The sequence below is a fragment of the Aquarana catesbeiana genome, linkage group LG05 (assembly GCF_042186555.1).
Source record: "Aquarana catesbeiana isolate 2022-GZ linkage group LG05, ASM4218655v1, whole genome shotgun sequence".
Taxonomy (NCBI): Eukaryota; Metazoa; Chordata; class Amphibia; order Anura; family Ranidae; genus Aquarana; species Aquarana catesbeiana.
In genome coordinates, this window is record NC_133328.1 from 329,987,221 (window position 1) to 330,011,617 (window position 24,397).

A 24,397-nucleotide genomic window follows, 5' to 3' on the forward strand; every position below is an offset into this window, starting at 1 on the left:
ATAGAGTTGAATAAAATCTTTCAAACTCTTGGACTATGTCACTATTTTTCATATGTGTTTCTACTGTGGTGGAGTGTAACTTATGTATCATTGTTTTAGCTTTTTTTGAGTGTAGTGCTTGGGCTAGTAGGTGTCCGCTTTTATTTCCAAATTCGTAGAAAAGCTTTTGTGATAGCGTAAATTTTTTCCTAATAGTGCGACCTAGCTCATCTTGTATTAGTGTGTGGGTTTCAATAAGTTCTTGGTACGATTATTGGGCTAGAGTACGTTTGTGTAAGGTTTCTAGTATCTTGAGTTTGGTGAACAGTTCTGTAAGCCGCAATTGCCTTTCTTTTTTAATTTTGGCTGCCAATGAAATGAACTTTCCCCATATGACACATTTGTGTGCTTCCCATTGGGTTATGTTTGATGTGTCAGGTGTATTATTTTCTTTAACTACCTCTACAGTTCACTTTCACCCCTTTCCTATCCAAACCATTTTTTGAAGAGAATCAAATGGTATTTCCGTATACCTGACAAGACCAGCTAGTTATAATCACAGCAATTACCACACTCACAAGACCCTCTCAGTACTGAGGAGATAGCTTCTTGGTGAACACAAAAAGAGATGATGTGCAGAGTCTAAATGTTCAAAGCTATCTGATTTAATCCGGGCGGGTATACAATTTATATACGTTATCATTAACCAATCATTGCATGGAACATGGGAGTGATTTAATACAGGGGTGTACATTTCATATCATTACATATCATTACATATCATTAATACTCAAATGCCCAACCCCTTAAACATGGCTGACATAGCAACTATAATAACCATGCCATCTGCTTCCATGACTCATAGTCATTCCTTTGGTGTTCCCCTTTACACAGGAAAATGTCCCAGATCGCTCTACACTAGGGATGAGCCAAAGCCAAACACCCCCCGGTTTGGTTTGCACCAGACCCTGCGAACAGACCGAAAGTCCGCGCAAACTTTAGAACCCCATTAAACTCTATGGGACTTGAACATTCAAAATCAAAAGTGATAATTTTAAAGGCTAATATGCAAGTTATTGTCCTAAAAAGGGTTTGGGGACCCGGGTCCTGCCCCAGGGGACATGTATCAATGCCAAAAAAAGTTTTAAAAACTGCTGTTTTTTTTGGGAGAAGTGATTTTAATGATGCTAAAGTGAAAGAAAAAGTGAAATATTCTTTTAAATATCATACCTGGGGGGTGTCTATAGTATGCCTGTAAAGTGGCACATGTTTCCCATGCTTAGAACAGTCACTGCACAAAATGACATTTTTAAAGGAATAAAAGTCATTTAAAACTGCTTGTGGCTTTAATGTAATGTCGGGTCCCGGCAATATGGATGAAAATCAGTGAGACAAACGGCATGGGTACCCCCCCAAGTCCATTACCAGGCCCTTTGGGTCTTGTATGGATATTTAGGGGAACCCCACGCCCAAATTAAAAAAAGGAAAGGCGTGGGGCCCCCAGGCTCTATATACTGTGAACAGCAGTATACAGGTGGTGTAAACAAGACAGGGACTGAAGGTTTGTTGTTAAGTAGAATCTGTTTTTAATTTTGAACTGGTACATTTTTAAAGTGTAGCTCCAGCCAAAAAATTTATTTTCAAGCTTTTTGGAAAACATAGGGAAGGGTTTTCACCCCTGTAACATTTGTTTTGCTGTCTGTGCACCTCTTCAGAAGATTTCACCTCACTTTCTGTCCCAATGACAAATGTTTTTTGAAAATTTGGGGTTTTTAGTGAAACAAGGATTGGTGATAAAGCATCAGTGAAGAGGAGACATGTTTTTCCCATATTAACTCTTACAGGAAAGAATTTCCTTCCTAGGGGTAGATTTCATCTCACTTCCTGTTGTATCCTTCCATTTGGAAGTAGGAGTCGTTTGTAAGTTGGATGTTTGAAAGTAGGGGCCTGCCCTATATACTCTGCAGAAATTGGGGCCTTAGGTGTTGGTGTTGCCACAACACTGTAAGCCCTCACAGTTACTCTTGGTGGGCGCAGGAACGGGACCTTCTGTGAAATATTAGTTCACAAATTGTAATTACATGCCATTGTTGAACAGTGGTAGAAAAATTGGGCCTTTGGTGGTGGTGCTGGTGCCACAACACTGTAAGTCCTCACAGTTACTCTTGGTGGGTGCTGGAATGGTCCTGCTTTGAAATATTAGATCAAGAATTGTAATTACATGTACCTGTTGAACAGGGGCTGAAAAATTGGGCCCTTGGTGGTGATGGTGGTGGTGTTGCCACAAAACTGTAAGCCCTCACAGTTACTCTTGGTGGGTGCAGGAATGGGCCCTGCTGTGAAATATTAGATCAAGAATTGTAATTACATGTCCCTGTTGAACAGGGGCTGAAAAATTGGGCCTTAGGCACTGGTGCCACAACACTGCAACCCATCACAGATGCTATTGTTGGAGCGCAGGAATGAGCCCTGCTGCAAAGTATTGCATCAAAAATTGTAATTATACGCCCCTGTTAAACAGGGGCTGAAAAATTGGGTCTTTGGCACTGGTGCTGGTGCCACAACAGTGCAACCCCTCACAGATACTATAGCTGGAGTGCAGGAATGAGCCCTGCTGAAAAGTATTGCATCAAAAATTGTATTTATATGCCCCTGTTAAACAGGGGCAGAAAAATTGGGCCTTGGCCACTGGTGGCGGTGCCCAGAAAGAAAAATGTTCTTACAAGCTATCAGCATGAAAATTGAAGCGGAAGAGGATTGTGACTCAGCTTAACAGAATACTCACTCAGCATCAGCATAGGCAGTCTTGCAGGGATCTCACATTTAAAAAAAAATCAATTGTTACATCAGCATTAAGTGCTTGGTAGCTGGTGATCCAAGACTGATTCATTTTTATGAAGGTCAGCCGATCGACCGATTCGGTGGACAAGCCCACCCTGTGAGTGGTTACAAAGCCTCCAGCAGCACTGAATGTGTGTACCGAAAGAACGCTGGATGCAGGACAGGCCAGTAGCTCAATTGCATACTGTGCAAGCTCTGGCCAGTAATCCATCCCCAAGACCCAGTAACCCAGAGGATTTTCGGTGGGAAAGGTGTCCAAGTCTGATCTTGCCCCTAGGTAATCCTGCATCATGTGAATCAGATGCTGGCGATGGTTGCTGGAACAGATCAAACCTTGGGACTGCGGACTAAAAATTTGTCTGAACGCATCGGTCAGACGGCCACCTTCTCCACCACTCCTTCTGTGACTGACTGAAGCCTCAGCAACACGTTGTCCAGGAGGACCAGGAAATTGTAACCTCCAAGGCTCTGGAAACGCATTGCACAAACCTTTCTGCAAGGCCTCCCGAAGATGTTTCATCCTCTGCTCCCTCTGCGATGGCAAGATAGGGTCCACAACCTTACCCTTGTAACGTGGATCAAGGAGGGTTGCCAGCCAGTAATCATCCTGCCCTTTGATACCACAAATACGAAGCTCCTTCCGCAGGCTTTGCAGGATCAGGGAGGCCATGCAGTGTAGGTTTACTGAGGCATTCGGTCCAGAGTCCTCTGGGTCACTAAGGACGACATGATCTGCAGCCACCTCCTCTCAGCCAAGTACAAGTCCATGGGTTTCTTTGGACTGTAAATGATCCCTTGAAGAATGCTGCTGATGCTGAGTGCCAGCCTCCACCTCCATGCTGACATAATCCACCTCCTCCTCCTGCTCCTCCTCCTCGTCCTCTTCCTGTGTGATTGGGAGGCACTCAGGAACACTGTCAGGATAAAGGGGGCCTTGAGAGCTAAGGAAGTCCTCCTCTTCTTCCCTCTGTTCTGCCTCAAGTGTCCTGTCCATTATTCCATGCAGCGTGTGCTCCAACAGGTGGACAAGAGGGACAGTGTCACTGATGCATGCAATGTCACTGCTCACCATCCTCGTGGCCTCCTCAAATGGTGACAGCACAGTGTATGCATCCCTGATCATAGCCCACTGGCGTGGGGAAAACAAAACAAGCTCCCCTGACCCTGTCCTGGTGCCATAGTCACATAGGTACTCATTGATGGCCCTCTGCTGTGTGTGCAGCTGCTGCAGCCTGGCCAATGTTGAGTTCCATCTGGTGGGCATTTCACATATTAGGCGGTTCTTGGGCAGGTTAGATTCCTTTTGGAGGTCAGCCAGTCGAGCACTGGCATTATATGACCGGCGGAAATGCACACAGACTTTCCTGGCCTGTCTCAGGACATCCTGTAAGTACCTGCCCAAGAACTGCTGCACCACCAAGTTAAGGACGTGAGCCAAACAGGGCACATGGGTCAATTGTCCCTGTTAGTGGGTGGAGAGGAGGTCGGTGCTATTGTCGCAAACCACCATACCTGCCTTAAGCTGGCGTGGCGTCAACCACCTCTGAACCTGCCCCTGCAGAGCTGACAGAATCTCTGCCCCAGTGTGGCTCCTATCCACCAAGCACATCAGCTCAAGCACCGCATGGCATCTTTTTGCCTGCATGCTTGCGTAGCCCCTTGAATGCCTGTGGAGCACCGCTGGTTCTGAGGACAAATCAGCACAGGAAGAGGCCATGGAGGAAGAAGAAGAGGATGGAGTGGAGGAGAGAGGTGTGACAGAATCACCACTAGTAGAATTTTGGAGGCGTGGTGGCGGAACGACCTCCAAACTACTGCACCCTGTCCTGCATCCTTCCCAGCTGCCAGAAGAGTCACCCAGTGCACGGTGAAAGATAGGTAATGTCCCTGTCCATGCCTGCTGGACCATGAGTCAGCGGTAATATGCACCTTACCGCTGACCGCCCTTTCCAGTGAGGCCAAGACATTGCCTTCCACATGCCGGTAGAGAGCCGGAATCTCCTTCCGTGAGAAAAAGTGGCATTTGGGAACCTGCCACTGAGGAACCGCACATTCCACAAACTCACAGAAGGGGGCAGAGTCTACCAACTGAAAAGGCAGCAGTTGAAGTACTAGCAATTTAGCCAAGCTAGCATTCAATCACTGGGCATGTGGATGGCTGGGAGTGAACTTCTTTCGGGGGTGCAGCAGCTGGGACAGGGAAATTTGCCTGGTACAATATGACTTTGGTGTACCGATGGCAGAATGCCCGCAAGTACTTGGCTCTGACACAGCTAATTCTACACCTTCATTCCTCTCAGTGCAGGTCTCAGAGAGAACTGAAGGTATAGTGGGGTTGGAGATCCCAGCTGATGAGGAGCAAGGAGAGGTCCGCTTCTTTGGTGTGGGCCTTTTAGGTACGCTTGCCAGCCAACTGCATGGCAGGTCCACATATGTCTGGTCAGGCGTGTGGTGCCCAAGCTGGTGATGTTTTGGCCACGCGAGATATGCTTGAGACATATGTTGCAAATAGCAGCGGTGGGATCTGATGCACTCGTCTCAAAAAAGGCCCACACCAAAGAACTTTTGGAATAATGCGTTGAGACAGCAGCGCCCTGCACATGCGGAGCTCTGCGGTTTGATGCAGTCAGTTTGCTGCCCTTAAGCTGGCCCCTGGAGGGCATCCTGCCTCATTGGAGATGTGCCTCCTCCTCCTCCTCTCTCCTATCAGGCACCCACGTGGAGTCAGTGACCTCATCATCCCCTCCCTCCTCATCACTGGAGCAAACCTAGCAGTATGCTGCAGCTGGGGGAACATGACTGCCAGATTGCTGTCCTTCTTGGGCACCCCCTCTCTCTGTTACTGCTTTCCTCTAGCTGGGTACCATCATCGGAGCCTTCAAAACGCTGGGCATCCTCCTGGTGCATGTACCCAACACTGTGGTCAAACAGTTCAGGGGACACCTCAGGAGGACATGGTGGGGCTAGGGAAGGAGTGACTGATGTCATTGAGCCGAGGCCACATTGGCAGCTGCTTTGCCAGACAAAGTACCTTGAGCCTGGGTAAGAGAGGATGAGGAGGATGAGGATGGCTTGGTCATCCAGTCTACCAAGTCTTCCGCATGTTGCGGCTCAACATGGCCAGCTGACGAAAAAAAGGACAAGTGTGTCCCACGGCCACATGCTGATGAGGATGCACCATCTCCACGACCAGCACTGTTGCCTCTAGACACAGAGCCTGCTTGCCCTCTTTTATTGGCTTGTGACTGTCTGCCTCTCCTTGTTGGCCTTACAGACATACTAATGGCCTGCAGTGAGATGTAGCTGCACAAAGCAGGGATGTATATATATATACTGATACTGCAGCTAGCAGAATCAACTGCCTGCCTGTAGTATTATTAGTATGAGAACACCAGCAATTGTCTTCAGGTAGCTTTAGGTGCACACTGTGCAGAGGACACAGTACACTAACTGTAAATACTGTAGCTGCCTGCTTGTGGTATTAATAGGATCAGAACAGCAATTGTCTTCAGGTAGCTTTAGGTGCACACTGTGCAAAGGATGTAGTACACTAACTGTAAATACTGTAGCTGCTTGCCTGTGGTATTAATAGGATCAAAACAACAGCAACTGTCTTCAGGTAGCTTTAGGTGCACACTGTGCAGAGGACGCAGTACACTAACTGTAAATACTGTAGCTGCCTGCCTGTGGTATTAATAGGATCAGAAGAACACCACCAATTCTCTTCAGGTAACTTTGGGTACACACTGTGCAGAGGACGCACTACACTAATTGTAAATACTGCAGCTGCCTGCGGTACTAATAGGATCAGAAGAACACCACCAATTTTCTTCAGGTAGCTTTAGGTGCACACTGTGCAGAGGACGCACTACACTAACTGTAAATACTGCGGCTAATAGGACTAATAGGATCAGAAGAACACCACCAATTTTCTTCAGGTAGCTGCAAATACTGTAAAAACAACTGCCTGCCTGTCAGTAGGAAGAGAATAACAGGAACGGATCTAGCTAAGCTGAATACAGTGTGTATATATATATATATATATATATATATATATATATATATATATATATACACACAATACACTCTAACTGAAATCAAATGACACTGTCTCTCTGTCTATCTCTCCCCTGCTGCCGCAACACACTACACAAGGCCACCATGCAGTCTGCTTTATATAGTGTGGGGCGTGTACTAAGCCCCCTGAGCCATAATTGTCCAAAGCCACCCTGGCTTTGGCCAATTACGTCTCTCTGTACAGACGGTGTGATTGGCCAAGCATGCGGTTCATGGTGCATGCTTGGATAATCATCAGCCAGCAATACACTGCAATGCCGCAGTGAATTATGGGCCGTAATGCGCCACTCAAATTTGGTGCGAACGGTCCATAACGTTCGAAATTCGTCGAACAGTCGAACATGGGTTCGACTCAAACTCGAAGCTCATCCCTACTCTACACCACAGAAGCTTTATATAGAAAGGTACAGAACAAATGCTGTAGTAGTGCAGAACATGCTGCTGTAAGCTATATTTTCTTATATGTGTGCCTTGAAAAAACTGTTAAGTCTCTCACAGTTTGAGAATACAGAACTTAAACTAACTAGCAGATTAACCCGAGTTAATCTTATATGAACTTATATAAAGATGGAGTCACTTCTGTTAAGTCATATTACTACAGTGAAGGGGTGGGGGGGTTTGGTTTTTCAATGTTATATAGAGTTGAATAAAATCTTTCAAACTCTTGGGCTATGTCGCTATTTTTCATATGTGTTTCTCCTGTGGGGGAGTGTAACTTATCTACCATTGTTTTAGCTTTTTTCGAGTGTAGTGCTTGGGCTAATAGGTGTCCGCTTTTATTTCCAAATTTTCCAAAAATTTTATTTCCAAATTTTATTTCCAAATTCGTAGAAAAGCTTATATGATAGCGTAATTTTTTTCCTAATAGTGTGACCTAGCTCGTCTTGTATTAGTGTGTGGATTTCAATAAGTTCTTGGTACGATTGTTGGGCTAGTGCACGTTTGTGTAAGGTTTCTAGTGTCTTGAGTTTGGTGAACAGTTCTGTAAGACGCAATTGCCTTTCTTTTTAAATTTTGGCTGGCATTGAAATGAGCTTTCCCCGTATGACACATTTGTGTTCTTCCCATTGGGTTATGTTTGATGTGTCAGGTGTATTATTTTCTTTAACCACCTCAATACAGTTCACTTTCACCCCTTCCTGCCCAAACCATTTTTCAGCTTTCAGCGCTGTCACATTTTGAATGACAATTGCGCGGTCATGCAACACTGTACCCAAATGAAATTGTTATTATTTTTTTTCCCCATAAACAGAGTTTTCTTTTGGTGGTATTTGATCACCTCTGCAGTTTTTAGTTGTGCTATAAACAAAAGAAGTGTGACAAGTTTGAAAAAAACACAATATGTTTTACTTTTTGCTATAATAAATATCCAATTTTTTATTTAAACAAATTTTTTCCTCAGTTTAGGCTGATATGTATTCTTCTACATATTTTTGGAAAAAAAAATCATAATAAGCGTATATTGATTGGTTTACGCAAAAGTTATAGTGTCTACAAAATAGGGGATAGATTTATAGCATTTTTATTATTATTTTTTTTTACTATTAAAGGCGGTGATTGCTATTTTCATCATGACTGCGATATTGCGGCAGACATATCAGACACTTTTGACACATTTTTGGGACCATTCACATTTATACAGCGATCCGTGCTATAAATATGCTATAAAAATGCATTGATTACTGTATAAGTGTGACTGGCAGGGAAGGGGTTAACACTAGGGGGTGATCGAGGGGTTAATTATGTTTCCTAGGGAGTGATTCTAACTGTAGAGGGTGGGGACTCACAAGGGGAGGATACCGATAGGTGTTTCTTTGTACTGAGAACACACCATCGGTCTCCTCTCCCCTGACACCACGGTCCTGCTCTGTTACCGGGCATATGACAGCTGGCGGGCGGCAAGCAGTTAAAGTAGTTTCCCAGGCATTTGGAAAGTTCTGTTATGTGGATTTTGTCAGTCAAGATAGTGGGGTCCAGTTGCCAGATCTGGGTGTGTGTGGTCTTGTCTGGGAGGGTCAGCCTGATCGAAATCGGGTGATGGTCTAATAAGGTCATGGGTTCTATCATTGTGTTTGTCAGGTAGGAAAGGTCTTGTTGTGTTAGGAAGAAATAATCAAGTCGGGAATATCTATTGTGTGGTGCCGAGAAGAATATGAAGTCTTTTTCTTGTGGTCGAAATGTATGCCATGTGTCATGTAGCAAGAGGTTTTGGATGCTTAGTTTTATTTGGCGTAATGCCCTGTATGGTAGGCTTGACATTTCCGTGGATGTGTCAAGGAGAGGGTCAAGAGGGACATTAAAGTACCCTCCTAGGATTAACATCCCAGTTTGAAAGGTGGATAGACTTTGCATGATGGTGCGGAAGAATGGAACTTGGGATGTGTTGGGACTATAGCTGTTGGCTAAAGTGATAGGTCTGTTCTGCAGGTTTCCTTTTATGAAAATATATCTTCCCTGGTCATCAATGAGGGTATCTGTTACCTGAAAGGGAGTATTTTTGGATAAGAGAATCCTAACCCCTTTGGATTTGGAGCTTGGGAATGTTGCATGGTAGCTCAGTGGGAAGTAATGGTTTGATGGCTTTGGGACAATGTTTGAGCAGAAGCGAGTCTCCTGCAGGAATACCACATCTGCCTTCATGCTCCACATACTGGCTAGAACTTATGAGCACTTCTCTGGTATGTTTAGGCCTTTGAAATTTAGAGAAATTAGCTTTAGGGTGACGTTCTTTGTTTTGGTTTTAGGGGAGGCCATGGTGATTGAGAATATGTCTATCTCGGATGAGTGTTTTTAAATTTTAATATCCAAAAATGAGGGGTGGCTTTCGTTTAAGATAACCTCTCAAAATTGGGTGGAACTCCGCTTTAATATATTATTCTTCTGTCCGTCCTCTAGGTAGCATGTTGTAGTGACCACTAGAGGCAGCATTTGTCCATGAATCCCTGTTATTTGACTCGGGTCAAATCTTCAGTGACAGCTGGTCTTTGATCTTCTGTAACTTAGACCATCAATCATCTTAGCAACAGTTGCTTTTTGAAGCTTTTGTTTGCAGTCATGATAATCAGGCATGATATTCAGGCACTTCAATCTTTATTATACCCAGTAGTTTTAAGCCAAGCTCTACTCCCATACTCCCCTGCCAGGGGGCATGCTTCAGTTACAAAGCCCTGATGGATAAACCTGCTGTAACAGCATTCCAGGCTGCCCCCAAGTGTTAAAGCTTGGTGTAATCAGATCTCTTTGCAAATATAAAAACAGCGTGTTCCCCTGTATGGACTTTCCCGGCACTTGCATAGAAGTAAAGAGTATGAGAGTATAGACTAGTGTGAAATATATAAAAAATAGTAATTTTTATTTACTGAAAAAATACATTTTAAAAACAATAAGGATATCCTAGATAGCATATCTCTTTGCAAATGGTAATTTTTTCCTCTTATGGGACTTTGAAGGGAAAAACCTACTCTGGGGTAATAAATAGTGTAAGTTTTATAATGATTATGAGTTTTATTTGTCAAAAAGGGTGTAGATCTAACAAGTTTACAATGCAAGAAAGTGGATATACAAAAGAATACAGGATGTGTAATACAACAAAATGCAATACAATATATGAAATTCACAATCAATTGGACTCCGGTACATATGGAACACACATACGGGGAGTACCCGATGCGTTTCGAGTTATACTCTTCTTCATGGGTGTCTGATTGGAATCAACACGACAGAGGTATGTCTATAATTAAAGAGACAGTTATGAGCCAGAGGTGAGACGTAAATAATCATTGTTTACGTGAATATATGCAAGATAAGACCATTGTGGTGAAGACATATAGACGGTAAGTACTGACCATATAGTATTGCTTGGGGGCACAATAGATTACTGCATCCACTTAAAAACATTTAAAGGAAGGGCTGGAAGGGACAGATAGCCACTGAACACGTACTCGCTCCTGGTCCAGACTTGGTGGGCCATATAGGCCCTGGTAGAACCACAGGGGGTATTCCTCAGCAGAGGGCACCAGGGACACCAGTCGGTGTACTGAAGGTCCTGAGGTGGAGCTCCAATCAGTGGGGGAGAGGGGAGTGTGAACAGGGTAAGGACAAGGCTGGGTAAAGGCCTTTGGGAGCCTAAGGCCACAGGTGGCGCTGGTCCCACATGCACATCTATATGTATACATACATAAAGGCAGAGGATACCTGGAGGTGGTTGTCTGGTGCTGGATGAACAAGATCCTGCCCAGCGGGGGGTTGACTCAGTGGTGGGGAGGGTTGGCTACAGGTGCCCACAATAACAGGGCCTGGCACCAAGGCACGGTGGGGCCCAGTGTGGAGGAGGTCCTGGTGGGGGTGGCGTATATTGGACTGCCTCGCAACAAGAGGTATAGGAGGGGAGGCTGTCCAGGTGCTGTTTGGGGCACCTAAGGATAGGCGCCTGGCCCAGTGTCCAAACAAAGGGGCTCAGGGTATCCATCCTGAAAAGGAGAAGGATGTGGGTAAGATCCAGTCAAAAATGGCTAGCATAGACAAGAGTATGGGGCTGCAGGGTGGCAGACACTAGATGTCAACACACATAAAAGGAGGTTTACCTTGGGTGGTCCTTGGGTGGTGTAATCAGATTTCATAGTTCAGAAATGTCTTACATTAGGACAAAAAACATTTTGCCTTCCAACACTAGTACACATGGGCCTAATGTCAGCTTCCATTGGCCGGTCCAGTAGAACCCGCTCAACATTCGGCCCGCGTGGTTGGCAGCCGAACTGACAGAAGCCAGCCGTTCGGCTTCTCTGTATTTCCAAGACATGCTTCTGCACCTTCCATCTCTGCATTTCCAGGATTACTAGAACCCCACAGTAATCAGGACCTTTTGCCAGGACTTCCAGAATCTTTACCAAGACTTCTGCCCTGTACACACGATCAGACATTGATCGGACATTCCGACAACAAAATCCATCGGATTTTTACCGACGGATGTTGGCTCAAACTTGTCTTGCATACACACGGTCGCACAAAGTTGTCAGAATTTCCGAACGTCAAGAACGCAGTGACGTACAACATGTACGATGGGACTATAAAAGGGCAGTTCAATACCAAGCGCGTCACCCTTTGGGCTCCTTTTGCTAATCTCGTGTTAGTAAAAGTTTGGTGAGTTTGGTGAGAGAAGATTTGCGCTTTTCAGACTCATGGTTTTCAGAACGTTTTTCTGCTGTTCAGTTTGTGCTTGTGGGTTTGTATCTGGTCTTCAGTGCGTGTAGTGAGTTTGCATTGATTTATCATTGTGTTCTTGTCCGCTCGTTGCTGATTTTCAGGTTGCTCTTCACAGGCCTTGTTGTTCTTCAGTGCGTTCTGTTACTTCGTTCTGACCAGCCGACCATTTTGAAGCCATGTTGCGTGTACATACTCATCGTAGAGTTCATGCTGTGCGGGGGCTTGGTGTTGGGGTTCTTACTTTGACACAAGCCCAGTCCATGAACAGGGTGGGAAGGAGTTCATGGACCAAAAATTGGTTGCTCCAGCGTGACCAATTCTGTCACATGCCTTTGCTCCGTGAGATCCGTGAGAATAATCCTGACAATTTCAGGAACTTTCTCAGGATGATGGACCCCATTTTTCACCGTTTGTTTGCTTTGCTGACCCCTTATATCAGCAGGCAGGATACCTGCATGCGGCAAACCATCACTCCGGAGCAGAGGCTAGTCACCACGTTGCGGTACTTGGCGACTGGGAGAAGCCTGCAGGACCTCAAGTTCCCGACAGGCATCTCCCCCCAGGCTCTGGAGATCATTATCCCAGAAGCCTGTCCTGCCATCATGCAGGTCCTGCAGAAGGACTATATTAAGGTAAGATTTTTATCCTTTAACATCACATTTTACTGTATTTAATGTTTGATAATATATTGTATTTCTTTCATCATTCCCTAATTACCATGATTGCAATATGCTGTGAATGTCCCCTTTGTTCTCATGCATGCTGGAATTTTTTGACTTTTTTTGTCCTTCACTTACCTTCACTTACCTTCCAGGCATGCTCTCCTGGGGCTATATCTACCTCGTCACTTAACAATGTATTTTGTCAGCTCCATAGTAGTGCTTTACCCTAAACACCCCCTAAAATGTGTACAAATGTTATTTGTGTCCTTAAATTCTGGCAGAGTGCCAGAGGCTTTTTTTGGGTCCCAAACTCATTTGGAACCATCCTTCCCCCAAACTGCTAAGTCAACCCATAACAATCCTCTATCTTCCAAACCCATACACACTATACCTACCTCTTTTGTGGTCAGGTTTCTGTATGAATTCCCCAAAGCATTTAGTGCAAGGGCCTGCCTTAATACTTTCAAATGGTACTGTTTAAAGTTTTTGTATCATATTATTATCTTGATAGGCAATTGCAGAATGTTAAAATTGTGCTCCAATTTGGACAGTGTGTATTTATATTTTTGTATTATGACACTTCTTTCCTGTCCAGTGGGCTGCCAATAGCGTAAGTAAGGAGGGGCTAACACACATTATGGATGAATTCATCTCTCAATGAAGTGGAGAGGGTTACCTGTCCAAAACACCCCCCCCCCCCTAAAATTTTAACAATGGGTCATCAGAGGGGGTGAGGAATCTGATAGGTGGACCTTATACTTTTGTTTTTAAATACTCCCTAAAATAAATGTTATACTAATGTTGGCCAAGAATCCCTAAGTTTAATTACAACCTTCTCTGGCCAACATCAGCAAATGCGCGATTTACTACAGAAGCATTGGTATTTGCTTAAGGGTGATCCCAGGGTATCCGAAAACCTTAAGGACTACCCTGAGATCACCTACAGATGATCCCGGTCAATTAGGGATCATATTGTTCACAGCCATTATGCCCCCTTTTCCGCAACTGCCACCAAAAATAAGGGAACTAAACCTTGTCACAAGTGTGACTTTTGTAGGTACATCTATGCATCTCGTAACATCGTTCTTCCAAATGGACTACTTTACAACCCCAACTTTTTAGCCACATGCCAATCCATCGGTATAGTCTACATTATGATATGCGAGTGCAATGCCTTTTATGTGGGGAAAACCAAACGTCCCTTTTTCCACAGAATCAGAGAACATGTTTCCCTAGTAAATAAAAAAAAGATGGAAACCCCCATCAGTCGACATATGGGATTATGTCATCAGTTTGATGATAGCAAGATGCACTTCTTCGCCCTGGAGTATGCTCCCCCAAATGAAAGAGGTGGAGATTACGACAGGACTTTATTGCAACGCGAGACTAAATGGATTTTCAGTTTAAATGCTTTGAAACATCCCGGCCTAAATGATGTTCTCAGTTACAAACCTTTCCTGTAAATCTTGCTTGCATTATGCAGCAGGTTGTTTTTTTTTTTTTTTGTGTACACTCTTTATATCTAAAAAATGTTTTCTAACTCCATCTGTTAGAAATAATAATTTATGGATGTCAAATTTGATGTTACATTGTATATGCGATTCTTATGTATTCAATTTCTTTATTATACCTTTTTTTCTACCTTATTTCTGCATTATTGGTTGTTTTTCTCTTTTTTTTTTTTTCCCCCCCTCCCCCTGATCCACTACCTCCCCTTTTTTTTCAGCATGTACGGACACCCAGGGCACTCATCAGTTCAGCTCTTAATCAATGTGCTGACTGTTTGTTTGCCCCTTTTGACAACCAGCGCTACCTCGCTCCTCCTGGCTATTCAGTGCATGAGAACAATATACCTGGCTGTTCTATGCATGTAAACAGCTTACTTATATATTCTCCCACAGCCTCAGGGCTTCCGTAGCACCTACTGTGGGCATCGGACTTTTAAAGATGGCCGCGGCTCAGCCAATACTCCCGACGCCGCTTGCGTTGCCTCCCGCACTGAGCCCGGTATGCGTGCGCATGCACAGTTGTCCCTTTTCGGTCCGCAGCGTGACGGTGAGTCAGACGCCGTCACGCTGGAGAGATTTAAAAAGCGGTTTCTCCCGCTACCCTCTGTCATTCCCTCTAGACACGCTGGGCAGACAAACGTCCCTGGATACCTTCCTGCCATTGTTTACAATTAGCTCCATTATTGATAAGTAAGTCTTCATCATTGCTCTTTGATCTCCCTATGTTTGGCTTTGTTTAATGTGTCCTAAGATGCTTTGAATCATGTATTTGAACCTAGTCTATGTTTTCTTATTATATCTTAGGTTCTCTGCGCTAGGCTGCAGGCGATCTTTCAGGTTTGACTGCCCTATTTGTGGGTACTCGAACCTTGCATGCTGCCCCCCTCCTCGGCTGCTATCCTGCTGCATATTAAGAACCACCTATCCATACTTTCAGCAATTAGGCTTCCCATCATCTTTTGGATGTGATCTTTTGATAGTTAAGAATTGATTCTACTTACCATATTGAAGGTATTTTATTCAAATCTTTATCCTTTTTACATTACTAATGCCAGCTTACTTATACTTCTAAGTATGCATCAGACCTTATGACATCCCCATACTTGATTTTTCTTTCTCCTTCCAGAGAATTTCTTCCACTGCTGAAAATTTTTTTTATTTCTCTCTGCATGCTAATCCGTGAGGTGTGGACTGGAGGGCAGAATATTCCATTTTGCACAAATTTGCCTTTTAATATATTTTTTTCCCCCTTTCCATGGGTAAGATTATTGTATTATTTATGATATGATATATGCTGAATAAAAGTGTACACTAACTATATATATATCTTGAATTTTTTTACGATACATCTCCCTCTGTTGGGTCTACATTTGTCAAACTTTTCTAAAATTTAATTTTCAAATTTGTCTTCTGTCTTGACATGATGTACTAGCAGACATAAAATTCTTATTGCTGTTTTTTCTACTTTATAGTTGATCTATTGCCACACTATATCTCCTGAAGAAGCTTAAGAAAGCGAAACATGTAGAGAGAAGTGGTATCAACTCCTGTATTAAATCAATTACTGTATTTTTTTCTGTAAACATACATTAGTGTTCCTCTTTATGTCTGTTTTTTAAAAAGATTGTTAAATAAAAATCTTTTATTTTACCTTTTTCACCTTATTTCATCCTAGCACCGGTAAAAGTCCCGAGGCCTGCCTCCTGGCCTCAATGTCCCTCTTCTCTATAAATAATCTGCTTTCAATGTTTATGTGCAAAATGACTAATTTTTATTTTCTGGTTTGACTCCACAGTTTCCTTCCAACCCACAGGAATGGCAGACTGTGGCCTCCTACTTTGCCTAGTGGTGGGACTTTCCCAACTGCGTAGGGGCAATTGATGTCCCACCCCCCAACTCGGGGTCATACTATTATAAGTAGAAGGGGTTCAATAGTATTGTGATGTTGGTGGTGGTGTCAGCTACTTACGAGTTCCTGTATGTGGACATGGGGAAGAATGGCGGGATGGTGAAGTCATCGCCCAGACCGAGTTCTACAGGCATCTTCAGAATGGCAGCTTGGGCTTGCCACCTCCAGAAGACAATGCGGAAGGACTCCCATTCGTCTTTGTTGCAGATGAAGGTTTTGCACTGGGGGACCATCTAATGCGGCCATTCCCTATGAGGACCCTCACCCCGGACCAGCTGGCCAGAGCCAGAAGAGTGGTGGAGAATACGTTTGGAATAACACCCATACACATGGCGGAATATAAACGCAATCATATCATCCCTTGTTGCTGTGTTCTCCACAACTTTTTAAGGAGAAATTCTTTAAACTATGCTGCCTCAGTTGGGCCTGAGGCCAGAATTCATATTAATGAACCAACCCTGATGGCGCTTGAAACTGGCCATCCTGGCTTGCCCCCCCAGAGTGCCCACGAGATCCGTATAAAATACATGGAATACTTTGCGGGTAGAGGGGCCATCGATATGCCAGACAATGTCTGAGACATTTTTAAAATAAAAATATATTTGAAACTGAACAAATATGTGCTTTGATTTACTGCATGGCTTTCTTTTAGCTGTCTCCTCGGTTATCTTTTATTAATGTGCTAATTTTTTGCCCTTTTTCTTCAACAGTGCAAATGAAATTTCATTGACACATGAGGTGACAATCTCTTCTTCGGCTAACTAATATTATTATGTTGTGGGTCTGCTACACACACCTTGGTTTTTTTTTTGTTAATGTATGTAATGCATTACTGACAAAAATATTAATAATTTTCAACACCATGATCGAAGTTTGGGGATTCATGAAAATGGCATGAAAATACACTTTGCACTACAAGTGCACTTGAGACTGCACTGAAACTGCACTTGTAATGCAAAGTGGATTTGCCTTTAGTAAATAACCCACATTGTCACTGAAAACAACAACTTTACTACAAAAAATGCTTTTGAGCACTGAAAGAAGAAGCCACACATTGTTGATTATCAATCTTTTTAATCAAAGCACAATCACATGTGCCTTTCTAAAAGGGTTTTTTTAACAAACCAACATGTTTGTTGTATAACTTTTTTTAGGTCACATTAAGTAGAAATTGCCTTTTAAGGTAAAACAGACATGTTTAAACCCATAAAACAATACACAACCCTGGAACTTACAAAGTTCAACTTTTATAAAGTGAAGGCAACATCAGACATGAGTATGTACAAACTGTGTTTGATATTGCGTTCAGCAGATGGGGTGATGTCACCCCTATAAAAGCCAAATTTAGAAGATGCACACAAATTACCTAATGTCAACATGTGCTAGCTGCCATCATGGGGGATTAATGGATGTGTTTTGTGGGTGCAACCCCTTCCTCTCAGCTACTTTATTATTGAGGAAGGGGTTGCACCCACAAAACGCGTACATTGATCTCCCGTGATGGCAGATAGTACATGTTGAAACACTGTGTGCATCTTCTAAATTTGGCTTTTAACATATGTAAAAAATTTTGGTCACAAAAAAAGAGAACAAATTTAGGGATTTCTGGGTGTTTTGGATTCTCCCTAAAACATCAATGATGTTCTTCATTTTGTTTTGAACATCATTGATGTTTTGCTTTAGGTTTTTTAAATCTCTATTACACCCCATTATCTCCCCGATGAGGATCTGGGCACTTTCACTGGTGAAATGACATTCCTCTTCCACAACATCCTGATCACCTACAAAAAAAACAAAAAAACACACCATGTATTATAAATATGCAGGCATCCATCTCTTACCTGAAGCTGTGGTCGCAGACACTCACCTGTTGTGGTGACAATTTCTACAACTTCTCCCTCCTCCTCCTCTGTTTGGATTTGGGGGATTTCCCCTTTTTCCTGAGGTGGGGGGTCTGTGGTCTCCTCTGATGAGTGGTGTCCTCCGAGTCTTTTCTCCCCTATGTGAACAAAAATAGGTATACTTAGCACACAGATATTTGATGGCAGATATAGGAATATGAAACATTGCTTGGAAGTGGGGTACAATTGTCTGATTTGTCAGAGTTCCAAGCTGAAGAATTTTTTTTGTCCTTTGTAAAGCTTGAATACTTACCTGTTTTGTGCAAGCTTCACAGATGGAGACACCCCTATAGTATACACTGGAGCACCTGTGTGGGCCCCCTAATAAAAAGGGTGTTCTTTTGTCCCACATTAGTGCTCCAGCGTCCAGATGTGTAAACAGCTGCTGAGTGTCCTCTCCTTACACATAATCTAGTTGACATTTCATTCTAGTTACAAACCCATCTAGACAACAAACTTTTATTAATAGAAGTAGGCCAGAAAAACCGTATTGAACTGCATCTGGCCAAAACATCATATTTTAGTGGCCGAACGAACAATGTTTCCTACGAACGATTAATGTGCCCATGAGCATGAAAGTTGCCATTTTAAAATGTACAACATTAAAGAAAAGCACATGGAGCAGCAAGAACGTCATAAAAAAAAGAATAGGAACACAGCACAACTACTTACTTTTTTGCAGCACTCTCCTGATCCTTCTATACTGATCATGCTCCCTTAATTTGAGGTCCGACCACCGTTTCCTCAGTTGATCCTTGGCTTGCCGTACCCCAAAATTCTTCTGCAGACTCTACACAACTTTTGCCATGACCTTGGCCTTTCTCACATTTGGGTTTGGGAAAGGTCCTTACTTCCCATCATAGTCGCCCCCTTTTCTATATGTCCACCATCTCTACCATCTCTACAAAGGCCATATTTGAGGCCTTAAATCTCCTCCGGGATCGTGATGTTTCTGGCTCCAGGCTTTCCTCCTCCTCCTCCTTGCTGCTATTATCATGCACCTGTTGTCTCTCCACCATGTGCTCTCCCCCACTGCGCCGAAAGAGAAGGGGCGGGGAATAGACTAGAAAGAACGTCAGGGGCTGGCGGAGTTTCACGCATGCGCAGTGTATATAAAGCGTAACACGCGTGCGTCGTACGTATGATCTGTGAGCGGAGGAAGGAGTATTGGAAGCGCCGATTGTGGTAACAAAGCTACAAGTTTATACTGCTTAAAGATTGAGGTCTATGTTGGGACAAGATTAGGGGAGTTTAGCCTGACATTAGGGTTTGTCTTGTGTTGTGTCTTGTAGAGAAAATGGATGGCTTCAATGATCACAACTTCCTCCCCCTGTTCATAGACAAGTACAGGGAGCTACCCTGTCTGTGGCAGGTCAAATACCTGCATTATAATCATAAACAAAAGAGGCAGGCAGCTCTGGAGAAACTGCTGGAATTGGTGAAGCCGGTGGTCCCCACGGCAACCGTCCCCTATTTAAAAGCAAAAATTGGTGGCCTGAGGAGCGCAAGAAGGTCCAGGATTCCCAGAGATCAGGAGCTGCAGCATTTTTTTTTATAATTGTATTTTTATTGAAATTTTTTCAGGGAAAAACAAGATATCAACATGAACAGACAATATCAAATTTGTAAGATAATCCAAAACAATGGATAAGAAATGTCCACACATATAGAATACAAATGTACTCTGCAAGCAAATGTAGGAGTGAGAACAACTCATATGCATAAAAATGAAAAGAATAGAGGTCATATGTAAATAACATCATCAGCCAAAAATAATACTGGAGAGAATGGGTAATGTGAGGAGGTATTATATAATAAACATTTCGTAGAGGAAAAGGAGGTTGGGCTTTTCATGATACTATAGCCGGCAGGGGAATTCCAAATTCCGACTGGTCCCACAGATCCCAGATTTTATTAAAATGAGGGACACTGTCGTGAACAGAAGCCGTCAAGTATTCCATCCTGCGGATATCAGCTATAAGTTGGAATAACCTGGAGCTCCGGGGAGTGGTGTTAGATAACCAGCATAAAGGGATCAATCTCTTGGTAGCTAGAAGGATATACAAGATCAATCTATTACCATTCTTTGTAATACCTGAGAAAGGAAGGCCCAACAAATAATGTAAGGGGTCTAGCGGAAGAGATACATCAACCACCTTTTGAATCAACAACATTGCTTCCTGCCAAAGGGGTTGGATCATAGAACACTGCCAAAAAATATAAAACAGGGTACCCACTTCCTGACCACAATGCAACATTTATCTGAGGTCGAGGGATCATATTTGTGGATGACTTCAGGCGTTTTATACTAAAACATAAGTATTTTTATAGAAGTCTCCCTCTACAAGACACATTTTGAGGATTTAAAAATAGAAGACCATATCTTATCCTATAGTTGGGGGCTAATGGATCTACAAAGCAATTGAGCCCATTCTCTCATATATAGGTGAGAGACATCAGTGAGGGGAGTTGACTCGTGGAGGATGCGATGGATAGAGGATACTAGATGTAATTGGTAGGGACCTTGAGCACACAAGTATTCAAAAGGGGTGGGTTTGTCTAAGGTCAATGTTGGAGACAGGGAGTGGAAAAAATGTCTGATTTGTAGGTAGAAATAGAACATATGGGAGGGTATATCTGACTTCTCATGAATAATGTCAAAAGAGTGCAATCAACAGGAAATTGGATGCACTAGATTGCGAGGTTGGAACAAGGAAGCATTCATCCATGGAAAGATATGTCCCAGGGATAAACTAATAGGGATGGATGGATTAAATAGTACATTCATCAGAGGGGTACATTTTGATGTGAGGGTAAAAGTATCCCTGCATTTATACCATATGGATAGGGAGACGTTCATAGGGGCTGTACATTGACATCTAAAAATAGGGTCAGTGTGTTGTGAGGGAGACCAGATCAGGGAACATTGGTGGACCGGATACAATGTCCCTCTTTCTATATTTGACCAATGACTGGGGGCATGTAAGCTGGACCAAGAAGTAATAATTCTAAGGTGGGTTGCATAATAGTATTTTATAATGTCCGGGGCACCTAAACCCCTCTAGATTTAAGGGCGAAGACCACCGAACTCGCAATGCGGTGAGCCCTGTTGTTACATATGAATTTAAGGAAGCTCCTTTGGATGGCTTTAAGTTGGGAAAGGGGGATGGCCACGAGGAACGTTTCAAAATAATATAACAGCCTGAGTAGAATGGACATCTTTAATACATTCACTCTACCTAGAAGGGAGAGAGGGTACTTGGTCCAACTTTGCAAGGATCTGTTGATGTCTAAAATTAGAGGGGGAAAGTTTACAGAGTAGAGGGTTGTGTAAGTAGGGGTAAGATGGACCCCCAAATATTTGAGGGAGGTAGAACACCATTTATAAGGGTAAGATTGTGTCATTTGAGATAAGAGAGGGGGAGGGATGTTCAAAGGAAGGGCCTCAGTTTTTGTGGTGTTAACTTTGTAGCCAGATATGGCACCAAAAGAGGAGAGAAGATCATGTAATGAGGGGAGGGACAACAACAGTTGGGTAATGGTTAACAGAATATCATCTGCAAATAATGATAATTTGTATTCCCTCTGTCGCATCACCACCCCACGAATATCCAGATGTAAACAGATAGACTCGGCCAGGGGTTCAAGACATAGTATGAAGAGTAATGGGGATAAAGGGCACCCCTGCCGAGTACCATTACTCATAGGGAAGTAAGGCGACAGAAAGGAAGACATCTGTACTTGTGCTGTTACTTGGGAATATAATGCCTGTAGCGCTCTTAGAAAGGGGCCTTTGAAACCAAACTTAAATAGAGTTGCAAACATATAAGGCCAGCTCAGCCTATCAAAGGCTTTTTGTGCATCGAGACTTAAAACTAGAGCTTGACGTGAGGATCTGTTTAGAAGGTCAATTAAGTCTATGGTGCATCGGGTGTTGTCCCCTGCATGTCTAGTCAGGGCAAAACCCACCTGATCTTTGGTAATCAGTTTTGGAATGTATTTAGAGAGTCTAGAAGCTAGTATCTTAGTAAAGATCTTATAGTCTGAGTTTAAGAGAGCAATAGGTCTGTAGTTGTCAGGGAGGGAAGAATCCTTACCCGGTTTAGGTATAACAGAGATATAGGAATGTGAAAAATGAGAGTGTGGGGATTGACCTTCGAGGAAGGTACTGTATAAAGTCAGTAAATGAGGGGATAAAATGTCAAAGAAAGTCTTGTAGAAGATATAGGAGAGGCCATCTGGGCTAGGGGATTTATGAAGTGGGAGGTCCTTAATTATGTTGTGAATTTCCTCAGTAGTTATAGGAGCATTCAGATCAACCAGATCGGAGGTAGACAGTTTGGGAAGACTAAGACCTTCAAAAAAAGCATCAAATTTTTCTTTAGTAAAATTAAGGTGGTTTTTGGGTTGTAGGCAATTGTATAGTTTGCGGGAAAAGGAACTGATCTTAGACATTTCAAGAGGGCAGTGATTTCTGGTTCCATCGTCCTTTAAGAGGAAATCAGGGAAAGAGTTGAAGGGGCGAGGGTGCAACTTGTTTACTAGCATCCTGTGAGGTTTATTTGAAAACTCATAAAACTTTTGTTTTACCCAGAGTAAGGATTTAGCTGCCTTACCAAGAGTTAAGGATTTAATCTGTTCTCTGAGGGATGTAACCTTGACACTGTGGGTCTGCACAGCAGCTGGCGTTCAGCTATCATCAAGGTAGACATCAATGACTGTAATAGTTTGTTTCTGTCTCTTTTCAGACGAGAGCCCTCTCCGATGCAAACACCACAGAAGACCGCCTTATGTGCCCCCCACAGTGTGGAAAAATCTGAAACAGAGCCCACATTGAGCAAGAAAAATTCTTTAAGGCTGGTAGCCAACTTAATGTGGGAAGGCTCAGAGTGTAGGAGTTGGTCATTTAGACGCCAGTGGCAAGACCTAGAAGGGATTTGAGATAGCATGACATCTAGTGTGATAGGGGCGTGGTCCGACCATGTAATGGGGAATATGTCTGAGTTGATAATGTAAGGGATAAGTGGATCTGAAATAAGAAAGTGATCTAGGCGTGAATACATTTTGTGAGCCATAGAATAGAAAGTAAATTGCTTAGCAGTAGGGTGCTTAATCCTCCAGGAGTCAAACAATTGGTGAGATCTGATACATCTACGAAAAGCATTAGCTTGGGAGGCAGCCTTACGCGAGGGAGAGTCATTGAAAACAGTTTGCCTACCTCGAGAAGGTGACATGACTAAATTGAAGTCACCTCCTACAATCATAAAGGGTTGGGAGAGATACTGAGGCAAGTCAAATACCTTGTTGAGAAAATCTACCTGACCATTATTAGAAGCATATACAGTGGGGACGGAAGGTATTCAGACCCCCTTAAATTTTTCACTCTTTGTTATATTGCAGCCATTTGCTAAAATCATTTAAGTTAATTATTAAGTTAAAAATGAACTTGATGATTTGAGCAAATGGCTGCAATATAACAAAGAGTGAAAAATTTAAGGGGGTCTGAATACTTTCCGTCCCCACTGTATATTAACTAGAGTGAAGGAGGGGACATATAATCACAATCCAGAATAATAAAGCACCCATGAGGGTCAGCATGGGTATTTTTGACCCTAATGGGGCAGGACTTCTTAATTAGAATGGCCACTCCAGCCTTGCCTAAAGAGTCAGATGCCAGGAAGGAGGTAGGAAAAAACTTTGAGGCAAATTTTAATGTGCCACCTGCACGAAAATGCGTCTCCTGGATCATGATTATATCTGCGCCTGAGGATCTAAACTCCTTCAAAGCAATCCATCACTTCTGAATGGAATTCAGGCCCTTGCCATTATATGACAGAAGCTTTGTCATGATATCAAGTAAACAGGTAAATGCAATAGATATATATTGAACTTATAGTAGCCTAGAGCATAACTGACGTTGAAAGAGACATGTACATTAGTTATAAAGACATATTGAGAAGGACAAACCCGACGGATCTGAAAATTGATACAATAAACCTCATAGAAAAAGAAAAAAAGAAAAAAAAACCTTAGAAAAAATGGAGGAGGGGAAAAAAGGTGACCTCATCCAGCAATACCGACATATGAGTTTAGACTCAAGAACCCAAAAACATGAGCAAGTGGACAAAAACATTAGACCAAAAAAAGAAAAAAAAATAACATTTGAAAGCCCAAGACACTGATGTGTCTCAGGAGGCCCTGAACCATGTCACAGACCAAATAGGAACACATGCGGACCTCTCAGCAGGGAACTCAAGCAGAGAGGGGGAGGGAGACCTTCCACTCTCCTTAAAAAGAAAATGAATAAAAGGACTAAGT